This window comes from Mya arenaria, chromosome 1, assembly GCF_026914265.1.
Source record: "Mya arenaria isolate MELC-2E11 chromosome 1, ASM2691426v1".
Classification (NCBI taxonomy): Eukaryota; Metazoa; Mollusca; class Bivalvia; order Myida; family Myidae; genus Mya; species Mya arenaria.
Window position 1 is genome coordinate 20316190 of NC_069122.1, and position 15016 is coordinate 20331205.

A 15016-nucleotide genomic window follows, 5' to 3' on the forward strand; every position below is an offset into this window, starting at 1 on the left:
AGCAATGTGTTTATTATAATCATCACATCAAACAAACTTACTTCTGCTTAGCGCTCATATCAGTGTGTCTATACCACGTGATAAATTGCGTCATAAATGCTACTACTAAAGGCAATATTTTTATTTGAAAAAAAGACTTTAAACAAAGATAACTTCACTATTTCTTCACAATTCTAAATGAAAGATAGCACAGACTACGCCGCTTACAGAGCCCCGCCTTCGATATTTTACCAGAGTTTGATTGGGATTTTAGTTTCTTTAAACACTTCGTCAAACCTTTTCACAATACGGCCGTCTGACGGAGTACTGTCAAAACATGATTTTGGAAACAAATTTGTCGAAGTGTTAGATAAAACGAATGACTTTAGCAAATTTCGGTGATAAAACAAATGCGGGGCTCTTTAAGAGGCATAGACTGCCTTTAGTTTAATTTAGAAAGGTGTTGTACAAGAAAAGTTATCTTTGATTTAAGTCTTCATTTTAAGCAAAATGTTGCCTTCCGACGTAGCATATATGACGCAATTTATCACGTGGTATACACACACTGCATATAGTTTGTCAAAATAAATCTGCTCACCTTTAGAAAGAAGTTACTTTTTAGGAGCGCGCTAAACGGAATGCGAACGAATCATTATTGTGTAATTTGTGTCCCAGTTATGTGCGCGCTGAGGTTTGACAGGCAAAACAATTCAAAACAGTGAAAAGAATCAGTTTGATATGATATCATTACTGTTTAAACCGGTAAATATGTTAGGTGGCCAATTAGAAAAGTTTGCTGAACGACTATTGATCCAGCATTTTTAACGATAAAAACCTTTCAAAGAGTTCACGAAAATTCATCACTAGTTACACATGCGTCTGCATTTGCAGCTTCTTTACCGTCTGCGGTCTTAGGCTTAACATGCTGTCTTTATTATTATTATTAGTTGGAATCATTACGTCTCCACATTGTTTTCTTATAACAATCTTCGTTTGATACGCAGCCATGACAAAACGAACTGTTTCGAAATAGCTTAATTAACACGTAAATAGAACTATTTGCGTTGTTATGACCACCATCCCATGTCATTTCAAAGACTTATAGTCAAAGTGTTAATAGTTTGCCCACGATTCACCATTTCTAGATAACTGCATTATAAAATCTGAAGAGACAAGCATTCAAACAGTCTTTGCCATAAATTCATTACATTCCAAACTATGCACACTGTAATGTTCTTGTGTTTGTTATTATCGTTTATCAAAAAACATATAAGTATTATATATTTTAATTTTATTGCTGATTTTCAAAAGAAGTAAACCAATGTATGTATAATATGACCTATAGTAAAAATTGAAAAGCTTTGGCTCACAAATTACCAGCAATGCTTATTACTCTGCAATTCTGAATTGCACGCTTGTAACTCATATCTGATATTCCGATCAAACACTTATGTCAGACTTGCTTTTATTGTAAATGTCTTAATCGGGAATTAGCTATAATGGCACATTTATCATAAGCGTGGATATCACATCACCCTGTGTTTCAGGAGTAACTTTCAATGGACATCGAAGAATGGACAAAGACATGTTATATTGGAACCCATCTCAATATAAATAAATTTGCAAAAATATACTTTATCTCATTTTTCGGTAGATACGTAGTTTCCATAAATACTCATATAAAGCTCTTCATATGAGATTTAATAAAAATAACATTGGTTAAAATTGAAACATTCGTGGAAAGAACAATAATCTTTGAAATCTACGATCTGATTTTTTGTCAGCAATCTTATATCATTGGTTTGCAGATATTTACGCAAAAATTTGCTCTTTCCGTGACAAAAAATAAAAAAGTTGTAAAAACGGGAAATCTGTGAGAGTGTAGCTTAAAAGCTAAACGCTCAAATGCCTAAAAACAAAATCGCAACGATGTGGAACAAGTTCTTTGAGATATAATATGAATTCGTCGTGGAAACATTTTTATTGTCAAGTGTCAAGTTTTACAGTGCACTCTATCGGAGGCTGGAGGATACGCCCTTTGCTACGAGCGTCATTCTTTTAGAGATGTTTACAATGGTTTATTATTGTGGTTACAAAAATGCAGAACGATCGTTTTTAGATCCGGGGAAAAAAGGTTTCTCTTTTAATTTTAAATCGCCCGTTATTGAAAAATTAACATGTGGAATGCAAAGCATCATGCATGTTTTAGTCAGACAATTGATGTTACTCCAGATCTCGACAAGCTTGTTAAACCGTGCCTAATTATTAATTTGATTTCATCAATTTTGCTTTTGTAATTAACGTGGATTGAAGTTGACATTTATTTAACACAGCAGGGTTTGGTGTTTGGCAAACAAAGCAAATGATCGTCCATAAATAAAATTCTAAAAATATAAATGTTTTAAAGGTGCAGCAAAACAGTTTGTCAATAACATGCTAGACGGCGAGGTATGTTTATAAGTCGGAAGATGGATATTTTGAATTGTGAATACAATAGTAAGAATCATATTTATGTTCGAAATTAATGTTTATTGGCTTAAACCGTTTCTAACGGTTTAAGAAAAATGCATAAAACATCAATTTTTGAACTTAAATATAAAAATCTGCGATCTATTTTTGTCAGCAGTCGTATATAAACGACGACAATACGCTCCGGAGTCCGAATTTGAATGAGGTTGTCGAATTATAAAACTCGTTGTCCATTACTCGCGCTTTAACGCGTCGTAAAGCGATTGACATTGCTCGTATCACCAAATACATCGACATGATTCCGGCGAAGTTGAGACGATCAGTCTAGAAACTTAAAGAACGAGCTGTATCGACTCTGTCCCTGATGTTTTCCCATATTCGTCACAACAATCGACAAACTGTGAGGTTATGCACCTTCAAATCCCAGATTGGGCATACTTTGTAATTATATCTTGTCTAAGAAATAGACATATATTATTATGTTATATATAGAGAGAGAGTGCCACACAATGTTCTGTTTTTCCTCTATATTATATGTTTTAACTGTTATATTGAATCCGACAATCAATAAACAAATATTGATTTGTAACCCATAACTTACTGTCACGAACAACAAAAATTTAAATGATAAGATTTCCATATATATAAAAAAAATTAATAAACAAATATAATCTCTATATTCATATTTTAAAGGGTTTTGATAGAATTTCTGTATACTTAGACGAATTGTACCCCCATCAAAAAATCCCAAGTCCGTGAACGAAAGGCTCGTTTGATATTAATGATATTTTCCACTTTTAGAACTGTTTGTTAGTGTCTCTGACAGTATTCAGATATATCCAAATCAATTCAGATACTAATTGTTGTCCTCAACTTATTTTGAAGGGTAAAGATTTTATGATTCAAGCAAATGGCGGATATTTCTATTTGCAAAATGAATTGTGCAAACTTCAAATTTTTTCAGTAACATTGATATTTATGACATATCTTACGGCGCAGGAGTGATATAACCCCATGCAATAATTTTCATATATAAATAGTGTAATAACTATGCAAATTAGGTAACCGCATCACTGAAAAATGTATTCATACGCGCTGTCAAAAAATGTAAACAAACATTATAAACGATGTTTCAAAAGAAATCATGTCTTGGTCAACAAACTCAATTCCACGATGAAACGAATGGTGATGAAGGCTGGGCTTAATCCAAACAAACACCTCCCTTATCACAGCGCAGGAAAACACCTCGTCCAGAAATTGAATGATAACATTGTTCATGCGAACCAGATTATTTATGCAAACATCGGTACATAAAGACATTGCATCTATAAACAACTATAGCCACATAAATCCAAATTAACACAAAGAAATGTCAAGCATCTTGTACTCTAGTGAAAATACCCCGTCTACTTCCTGGAAAATGCTCATTCTAGGCAGTTCGCCAGCAATGCTCAAGTTCACACACTGTCACAGTCACTGATTCCACATCAAATCCAGCTTTTTCTGGTGGATTTTACAACGTTTATGGTGCTCCAATTCACTGAGGTAATGTCCTTTGTGCAACACCATCAGAATCCATGCTGTAATCGACCAGCTTCAAAGACAATTCGCACTATTGAAAGTGACTGCGACTGTGACGCTGACTTATAATTTCTTAAACTTCAACCGCCAAATGACATGCACACAATCGCGTGATTACTAATGACGTCACGCAGTTATGACATTGATCTTTTTATTGATATGGTTGATTTAAATGGACTCAAATATGTATTTTTGTTGTTTTTACGTAAAACCTTTGAAAATAGGTTGATAATTTAGAAATAATTTATGTTTTATATTACTAATAAAAAGTTTTATGTCGGGCTATTTTCTTTCCTGCGGATGAAGCATCCTAATAACACACAATGTAAATACTTCGCACTATGACAAGAGAAGTGTATTGAAGAAACTTTGACCTAGATTTCGACCGTAAATGAGTTACGTTAAGTAGAATCTTAAATCCGTGTTTATTTTGTATCAAATTTATTAAACTCGTCATTTAAAAACGATAAAAACTCGGCAGAGCATCGGTTCTTTCGCTTTTAAATGAGCTCGTTTTACAAATTCGATATAAAATAAACACTCATTTGAGATCCTCTATATGTTTTTTAATATTAACATGATTGTGAAATACGACAGAAATGACGCGAAATATATGTAAAATGATAACAAAATAATGGAGAATCCGGGTATCGATCCCGGTACCTCTCACATGCTAAGCGAGCGCTCTACCACTTGAGCTAATTCCCCTTCATATGTAAACGCAACTGTATACTTCATTTTCAAATATTTATCCAAGTGTTGTCAAAACTTATAAAAACACCCTCATTTACCCTCAATGTCTAATGAACAAAGTCAGATTGTGTAGGCATAAAGGGGTCATAAATGTGAATGGCTTAGTTTATGGCTTGAAACGCTTATTCATTATATTAATCTCTCGATGTGACCATGTTTTGCTTAACGCAACGATTGAACACATTTTTCTGGTTGATCTGTATCTTAGATAACACAGTTTATCAATAACATGACAGCTAGCGTACATGATATAAAGCAGAATTTAATCTGCGTTTTTATTCAAATGTCAGACGTGTTATCATGACGGACTGTATTTTGTATCATGCTTCTCTCAGAAACATCCGCGATGAAATGTCTGCGTTTACACAAATTGCGTTTGCATCATCGGTTCGTTCTTAAAGTACACATGCACGTATTCGCCCACGTTTAATTCCGAACCGTTAAGCGATAATAATTGTGTTAGAACAATTAATTTTACATAGTAAGAGTTTAATAATATAAAAAGTATATAATGAAATCGTTTGTTTACTTTGAATTGAAACTGAAAATGTATCCATCCACTTTGGAGAAAAACGAAAGTTTTAGAAATATATACAATAAAATGTTTATTACGTATTTACTGGCAGTTAAAATGAAGAGCAGTCGATTAAACTAATTTTGAAAAAATATCTGTTTATACTCATCATTGTTCCGGTTAACATGTCAATGTGACTTATTAGGGGTCAAATACTATTTTGTTTGTTCCTGTAACTCATTAAAAGTATCATTCTTAAACGTTTATATTAATATTTTATTGATTATTTCGATAACATTAAAATAAATGGAGGAACATTTTTCGTGACGAATTGAACATCAAATGATATTTTTTTTGCAAACTTCACTTAGCGGATATCCTAAAAATAACTTTGATTGATGAATTATTCTGGTCCAATCCATCTATCATATTAAAAAACATGCTCTTTAATTAAGCCCTATCGTTTCGTGAATGATACGGGTTTTTTTCATTTGTAAAAAAATAGCCAAAGTTCATTAAGCATGATAATATTAAGCCAAACAGAAACACGATAACAAAAATAGTAGTTGTTCCTTCTGGAAATAATCAAATACCGTCAGGTACTCGAGTAATTTCATCGGTTACATTAAAGTAATTTAATTAAAGTTTATATAATGCGAATATAATTGCTGCAATTCAAACATGTGGTATTGCAGTTCTTATCTTGTATGTCCTTTAAATAAACTTTCAGTTGAAACAGAAACCGACTGCTAGTGTGAATATTTTTAGAATTCTTAACATTAGCGTACGTTAAGCTTTTAACAACAATATATCAATCACTGTCATTGGCACAATAGTACGCGAGGGTATGTTCATCTGTTATTTGGGATACCAGAGTACAGGAGAAAACCCATATGTTAGGCTAGATGACCACAAACCACTGAAAAACCAATTCTATAACGAAACATCTTCACAAACACTAAAACTAGTTCACGTATATGGAAGCAGTTTCTTCGACGATTCACAACCATAATGGATATGTGAGCCAAGTGCAATAAAATTATGAGTGCCATAGACCGCAATAATTGATATATAAATGCCATAATGAGTACGAGCGCTTTGACATATATGACTGCAATAATAGATATCAACGCCATATACCGTAACAATTGATAAGAGCGCCATAATGGATACGAGCGCTTTGAAAGATATGAGCGCTTTAAAGCGCAATAAATATATGAGCGCTAGATTGATATGACCATGTCGCCCTTTCAGTTTAAGTTGTGCGAATGAGACTACAACTATGGTGCAAATCTACAAATAAAACTACACTACAACGCGAAAACGCGTTAAAGTAGCAATCCAGCCTTTTTGAAATCTCGAAATCCTTCGAAATTACTTTCACGACGATAATATTTCATGGGAAGTTATTTCCGAATATTATTATTATTATTTTTCATCTTATTATTATTATTATTATTATTATTATTATTATTATTACAATTTTTGTTATTATCTTAATTTGATGGATCATGATCAGATCAAATTCTCTACGCAAGTTTATGTTGTAACATGGTCATTTATCCTGGTTTTCTGATTTGTTCGTAAATGTCAGAACAAAAATCGACTTTTTAATTCATAACCACCGGCATAAAGTGTAAATTTAATATAAGTGGGTAGAATGCATGAATATGTGGTTGCTCATTCTGAATGATTCCTTATTCAAATGCTTTGTTTTTAGTCTTTGAGTCACCATATTTTTATATCTGACTGTACCGTGCCTATTCGAATTCTCATGGCATTAATTAAAGATAAACTATTTCCTTACCGAACAAATCGGTGTTCATACGCAAGCAAGTCTGATTCGTTTAAACAAGTATAATGCTTTGCATTCCAAATGTTGTTGTTTTCTTTCAAAAGCGTACGTTGAATAAGTCAAAAATTAAAACCTTTTTTTCCCCAGATATTAATACGTTCTGCCCTTTTAGCAACACCATTAAAAACCATTGTAAACATCTCTAAATGAATGCCGCTGATAGCCAAAACATATCCTCCAGCCTCCAATAGAGTGAAGTGGAAACCTTGACACTCGACAGTAAAAATGTTTCCTCGACAGATTCATGTTATATCTCAAAGAAACTTGTTCGTCATTGCTGCGATTTCGTAATTGGGCATTTGAGCGTTTAGCTACAAGCTTTAAGTTATGAAGTGGTACAAACGACGACATTACGCTCCAGAGTACAAATTAGAATGTGGTCGCCGAATTGTAAAATTCGATGTCCGTTACTCGCGCATTAACGCGTCGTAAAGCGATTGACATTGTTCGTATCACCAAATACATCGACATGATTCCGGCGAATTTGAGACGATCAGTCTAGGAACTTCAAGAACGAGCTGTATCGACTCTGTCCTTGATGTTTTCCCATATTCGCCACAACAAGCGACAAACTGTGAGGTTATGCACCTTCAAATCCCAAGATTGGGCATACTTTGTAATTATATCATGTCAATGAAATAGATGCGGTTATATATAGAGAAAGTGTGCCACACAATGTTCTGTTTTTCCTTTATATTATATGTAACTCATTACTTACTGTCACATACATCAAAAATCTAAATGATAGGACTATCCGATTTTTAAAAGAAATAAACAAATTTTCCCTCTATATTCATTTTGTAAAGAGTTTTGATAGATTTTCTGTATTATTAGACGAATTGTTTCCCCATCAAAATTCCTTAACATTTCGGGCTCGTATCCTATTAATGATATGTTCCAGTTTTAGAACTTCTTGTCGGTCCCTCTGACAATTATTATATCCAATTCAATTCAAATAGCTGATTGTTTTCCCCAACTTATTTTGAAGGTTGTAGATTTTATGATTTAAGCAGATAGCTGATTATTCATATTTGCAAAATAAATTTTGCAAACTTCCATTTTGTTCAGTTACATTGATATGTTATTTATCATTATTAACATGATTGTGAAATACGACAGAAATGACACGAAATTTATGTAAAATGATAACAATTTAATGGAGAATCCGGGTATCGATCCCGGTACCTCTCACATGCTAAGCGAGCGCTCTACCACTTGAGCTAATTCCCCTTCATATGTAATGTAAATTGTATACTTTTTAATTTTGAAATATGTATCCCAGTTATGTAAAAAAATATAAATACATCGACATTAAGTCCCAATATCCTTTGAACAAAATTGAATGTGTAGGCATAAAGAGTTGATAAATGTGAATGGTTTTATCTAGTGAGTACTTGGAGTGTATAGCTTGAAACAAATTGTTCAAGTTGATTTGTATCTAAGATAACACAGTTTATCAATAACATGACAGCGTACATAAATTAGAATTGGAATAACATCAATTGTCTTTTCGTTTAAACAATCATTTCATCCTTGTAATCTTCCAAAATCGTTCAACAAAAAGTAACAGAGGAACCTTTTAAATGTAGGACAAAATACCACCCACCCCTGAACAAAAACCCTTCCACTCATTTTTGTATAGGCAGACATAATCCCTCCCATCATTTTTACATGGCGGACATATGAAATAAGTATGCACTTAAATAATGCACATTCATGTCCTGATTTACTTATGATTAGAAAAGTAGCCAACAACATTAAGCATGATAAAAAATAAATTAAACTAATGCACGGTAACAAATATACCGGCGGTTTTTCCATGAAGATCATTCATGTTCCCACATGCCGACAGACACTTACGTAGTACCATCCGTTGCATTTAAGTAATCGAATAAAGTTTATATAATGTGAAAATAATTGCTGCTATTCAAACATGTGGTGTTGCAGCTTTTGATTTGTATGTCCTTTAAATGGATCAGGCACCGACTGCTTGTGTGAATTATATTAAGAAATCTATATGTTACCTCCAATCGTTTGTATCATATTATTATACCATTCATTCATGAATGTTTACATCTTAAATTATCTATATTAATCCTATTATCTATGGTTTGCACTACGAGATGAAGTGAATGGTCCTGGGGTTAACCGGTGACCGATTTAATACGATTGATAAGTTATTTTCCCTGAGAACAAGAAGTGATATAACACGTGTCCTGTTCTTGTTACAAACACATTGTGGTGCTCGCTGTATTATTACAATTTAAGCAATCCTCCGAAAACGTCATCGTAAAAAAACATATAATATATGTTCTAACACGTTTTCGATATTTGTCATTCGAAAAATATATATCTGGCTAATACACGATCGTGAGACGAAACTTAATGAAAACATCGAGACTTAATTCTATGAAGGAAAACATAAAGAATGAGCAACCATATTTTCGATGCATTCCACTCACTTGTATTTAACCCATACTGTCTTTCGGTAACGTATTAACAAATGGATTTTTGTGATGAAATTGCACCAACCTATTTAAAAATAGAGATAAAGGGCTTTGATACGACATGAACTTGCGTAGAGATATTCCGCTGATCATATTTTATAGTGAGTGCACAATTTAATCCAAATCAATGTATATTACGTTGCACTGCTTTTTTTAAAACTTAAGATTTATATTTTTTAATCATTGAAATTTAGTGAATCTACTTACATATTTCCTTTGTCAAAAGAACCAATGACATTGTTTATGTTCCGTTTTATTAAATGCATATCGACTGGTATAACCTTAGAGATCAAACAACATTAATTTAAGACAATTTCACTTCACGACAATCCTTTCATTCGGATGGCAATCAACAAAATGCCAATTATTATAATTTATCGATATATAAATTAAGATACAGATAAAGTATTTTCAGTTGTTGATTCAACATTATCGCATAGATGACCATTATCTGTACGACCTCTCAGGATAATGTGTATAATCTCAGCAATCTAACACAAGCTATTTAACCAAAGTTCATGATCTATAGTTACAGTTATAAATAATTATTTCTATGTAATGTGTGTATAACATTTTGTAGCTGTTTCCATAACTCGTTGATGTTACCACTGTCAGTGCCCTTATCCATCTTACTTTTTGTAATTGTATCCATGAATATAATAAGTAACGGCTTTTGAAAATATTTGTTCAAATATGTGTACCTATTTTAAACTATATACTTTTATTTCTCAAGGTCACAAGCTCATTATTATGTTTTGATGTGTTATGTATGTATGTTCATCGTGTCAGAAAATAGCTCATTGATCATATGTTTCTTGTTAAGATATACCCGACTTTAAAAACTGTTATATTTTGTACATTGTATCACGTGTTATACATGGCTGAATTGAGTGAATGCAATGATGTAGTGGAAGATCCGTCCTAATATGTACATATTGTTATATTTTGTAAAAGGAATTGAATAAAGTTGTACCAGTTACTACCCGGACTCAATCGTTATTCAAATGCACTGATAGCAGTCTTCACAATTAATAAGAAACACTGCGCCCTAACTTTGGTTTTTCGTTTTTCTCTCTTTGGAACGTTTAATATATACACTACAATGTATAAACAAGAACGAGTTACACTTCATATAAGATGAACTACTTTCTTGGAATTTGCCTATTCAGTTTTATTTGCTTTTTACAGCTCGACCTATATTCTTTCACCTTTTGTGAAGACAATTTCTTTCAGGCAGGTGTTGTCAATTAATAGACAATAAGTTTGTAGAAGAGTACGTGCTGTCTGGCAAAAGAGCCTGTCAGAGTGGAATGAGTTCTGTGACATTCGGAAGAATGCAGTTTTTTTCTCGTGAGTCAATTTAAACTACAACAAATTATCAAAAACGACTTGTAAGTTGTAACGATAACACGTATTTTTTTAAACTTTCGATGTGACCAAAAGTTGCTTAATGAAAATCTAGTGCATCTTAGATAACCCAGTTTATCAATAACATAGCGGGTACATTCTATGCTGGAATTAATCTGCGTTTTATTTGCATGTCAGACATGTAATCATGACGGTCTGTATTCGGGAGTATGCAGTTATTAGAAACATCGGTGATTCGGTGATGACATTTCTGCATTAAAAATAATTGAGTTTGCATCATCGGTTCATACACATTCCAATAACAGTTTATCAATAGAAAAGATGGTAGAAGGGTAAAAATCCATTCCAACCTTTACTAAGCATTCTAAAACGATTTAATTTATGGCGGTTAGCGATAATAAATTTGTAAGAACATTTTTATGCAGTTTTATAATATGCCAAAAATTAAATTGATTATCTGTAATCGTTAGTTTTCGTAAAATAGCTTAAAATGCATTTGTATTGAACCGTATTGGAAAGAAACAAAATGTTTAGAAAAACAATAGAGATGAAATAATTCTGACGTTCATCTTTCTGGCAATTTTAAAAAACAGTTATCATTTCTAAATCCTGTCATGAATAAATATGTTATGGAACATATTTTAAGTCGTTCGAGAATCGAACATTGCAAATAAATCGACAGGCACATTTCGTAACAAATTGAACAGAAAATGGTAATATTCAACACTATTATTTCCTGATTATTTCGTAATATTTTATTATAATTATCCCCATTCATTTTCTTATTGCATTAAAGTCGTGATCTTTGTTTCTCTAATTTGTAAATGTGGTCTGTCCTTCTCAGTGTTGCAAGATTCACAAAAGATTCCTCATTTTCAAAAACAATAGACGTAATAAACCTCGTTCTGCAAAAAAAACACGATCACACTTCACTTTTCCATAGGGGTCTTAAAGTGTACGTATTAAAACTTGATTTATTAATTATAATTATTTTAGAGCAGCAGTCTAGAGTGTTATTGGTACTTTAATAGTGTTTGCTCTTTAGAATGTATTCAAATTGGATATCGCGAGAGTTGTTAGACGCACGTTAAGGACAGAAATAGAACTTTTATGACTTATATCAATGGCATAAAATAACTATAACTTATAAATATATAAGCAGTTGCTTCGGAATAAGTAAAACCTCTTCAGAATTCATACTTTTTTTCCTACGTTCATTTTATTTTGGTGATTAACATATCCTTTTGATGAATAAACAAATTGTTGAGGATATGTTTTGCTTGTCATATTATTGCTCCAATAAAATGGTTAATTGAGATTAACTGTTATATAATTGTATACGTTTGGGAAACATAATTATGATGGGTATGGTTTATTCATGATGAGTGCAATGGATTCAACAATATGTCTTGTATAAATGAATACATACTATAGTGTTTGTTTTCAAATGGCAGACTTATGTTGGCTTTAAACAGGATATTATTTGAAGCCGATGCTTATTGGGTAATTGGCTTGTCCCTGTGGTCCTCGTTGTTTTATGAGTATACCATTATATTGTTAATATCAAGATATCTGAGATCGTCATACGAGAATTAAAGAGTTAAAGCTTGTAAATTCATTGTAAAATGATCATTCATTACAACATAGGGGCGCAGTACTGATAGTAAAGTCTATTATAAAGCCGAAACACCGACCGCGAAACATAGTGCCGATCTCAAGTAGAAACAAAAACACCAAAGAAGCGAACGCGTTTATTACTTTGCACCTGATTATTTGTTTGTCTTTTTTGACAAACTTTTTCTATAGAATAACTTAGGGTATTGTATATAATAAGATTAATAATTTTGACTAGTCTGAACTTTAGGTCTCTTTTCGAAGACAGTTTCGTTGGTGTGCACATCCTCTTCTTTGGCTACAACCATTGACCGTCTGTGGTGTAGAAAAATAAAACTTAGTACAGAAGTTGAAAGAATCATTGCTCACATGTTTGGCAATACCCCTAACTATGAGTTCAATATGGTTTCAAAAATATTTCTGTACCTTTTTCTAATGAACTGAGTGTCGCGAACGGTTTCTTGTAGATTCAGTGTTATCTTGTAACCTCTCATTCAGTGCAATAACCATGCTTCATATATACGGAACGGTTTCAAGATATACATGTGTATGTTTGTGTTTGACATGTTTTCATTACCTTTCTGGTTTTTAAAATGATCAGTCTTTGCGAGTCTAGACTCGAAGTTTTAAACGTGTAATACACTAAGGAAAGCTATGTCGGATAACTGTCGTTGCATAAAAAATATCGTTTCTTTAAAGAGTTGTCACTGTTGCTCCAATCGTTTACGATACTGGTCGTTGAGTACTTATTTTATCAGTTTAATAATTTGTTTGATATTTTCTTAATGTCACCAAGTAGAAGTGAGTCCGATTAGGCTTATTTTTTCATTTTGCAAATGCTTTATGTAAATGTTGGGGTCAGTGTGAGGTTGTGTACTCATAAACTCCCGTGTAATCCTTTAACGGGGCACACTGAAGATTGGTGCAATTTTATTTTATTTTAAATGCATTATTATGTTCAACTCATTTGACTAAAAAGACATGCGATATATGTACGGATAAAAAGTACAAGATTTTACAAAAATGTTTATTTTTCAATGAAAAACTACGTGGCCAAAAAAAATCAGTGTTAAAAGTGCCAAAATATCGCTAATAATTTTGAATATTTATCTGTACACGATCATATGTTTTTTTTAGTTCTGTCCAATAAAGACAAATATGTTTGTAATAATGCATTAGCATAACAAAAGAAATTACTTCAGCTATGTTGTGCCCCTTGATTGTATGTTCATTGACCGTTTCCAGGTTGTACCCAAATATGTATCAATAAACAAATGATTACATTAATTTTATAAACGATGTTTCTTTATCTTACGTGGATGCTATTCGTGAATAATGTGGTCACTTAAGAGTACATAAACACTTTGCTGAAAATTACCGGGGAAACATTATATTGAGAACAAATGAACTAATATGCATCACTGCTGAACTCTCTTCTGATGAGTTTTTCAAGGCGATAACCCAACACTCATTAAACAATTAACATCGTTGTATGTGTCTTCTGTCTGTGTTGTTGAGTAAGTTAAAGTATATCGTTTTCTGCATGTAAGGCCTAACCATATGCCTATGTTGTGTTGACAGAGTCTTTGTTACTTGTTAGGCTTCGGAGGTTTGATCAATATATGGGAGTTCCAGCTTAAATGGTATGCTTTATTTTTTATAAGTCATAGCTTCAAAAATAAAACAAGATTGATCTTACAATATCATTGCGATAGAATATATAATTTCAAGCATAGTCATGAAAACACATTCATTCAAGCAAACAATGCTTACATTAAGATCAATACTTATAATAATAAAACAGTGTTCTGAACTTTAAAGAGCAGTTAATGATTACACCAGCTAAGCAATTCTCATTTAGAACTGATGGTAAGAATTGCATTAAGAATATGTTCTTGGTCAAAAGTCCATGACCAAGTATCCCTTCAAAGTGATATTATTTTCATATACCACTACAATTAACATTTTTTCATTAGTATTTTCGACTAAAATACATTTTGTTATAGAAATGAAATTAAAATATATCTCTTTCGAGCTGCCATAACTGCTTGCACATTGTCAATTGATAATACTGAAAAAAATCAATAGTTTTTTTATAGATAATACAAATTATGAGCCTGACATGAGCGGCTATCACTGCGAAAAGTATCAGTTATATTGTGAGTGCCCCTCGGGAATGCATATATTTTCATAAAAAAATCTATCTCTTTTCATAACAGATGCTTATAACAGTAAAATATCACTTTAAAACAATGATTGCAGCTAAGCCACGCATATCTTGTAAACAACATGGACAACATAGAATCAAAACATTTGAAAAATAGTTTATATGCCTTTGCAAGGTGATTCGCGCGAACCAATCATAGCTTGGTTAAA

At 32.5% G+C, this 15016-nt stretch overlaps 1 protein-coding gene and 2 non-coding genes across 4 annotated transcripts in view; all 3 read right to left on the minus strand.

Annotated features, from left to right (window-relative positions):
• Positions 1 to 4664: 4664 nt before the first annotated feature.
• Trnaa-agc (transfer RNA alanine (anticodon AGC)) lies at positions 4665 to 4737 on the minus strand. The gene has a single exon. It is a non-coding gene; the product is annotated as a tRNA-Ala (tRNA).
• Positions 4738 to 8308: 3571 nt separating this feature from the next.
• Positions 8309 to 8381, minus strand: Trnaa-agc (transfer RNA alanine (anticodon AGC)). Its single transcript has one exon. It is a non-coding gene; the product is annotated as a tRNA-Ala (tRNA).
• Positions 8382 to 14282: 5901 nt separating this feature from the next.
• The window catches only part of LOC128206521 (uncharacterized), a 30525-nt gene continuing 29791 nt past the window's right edge, over positions 14283 to 15016 (minus strand). For both annotated transcript variants that reach the window (XM_052909174.1, XM_052909100.1), the window contains exon 4: positions 14283 to 15016. This exon is cut by the window's right edge and continues 1182 nt beyond it. The gene's annotated coding sequence lies outside the window, so the exon portion shown is untranslated.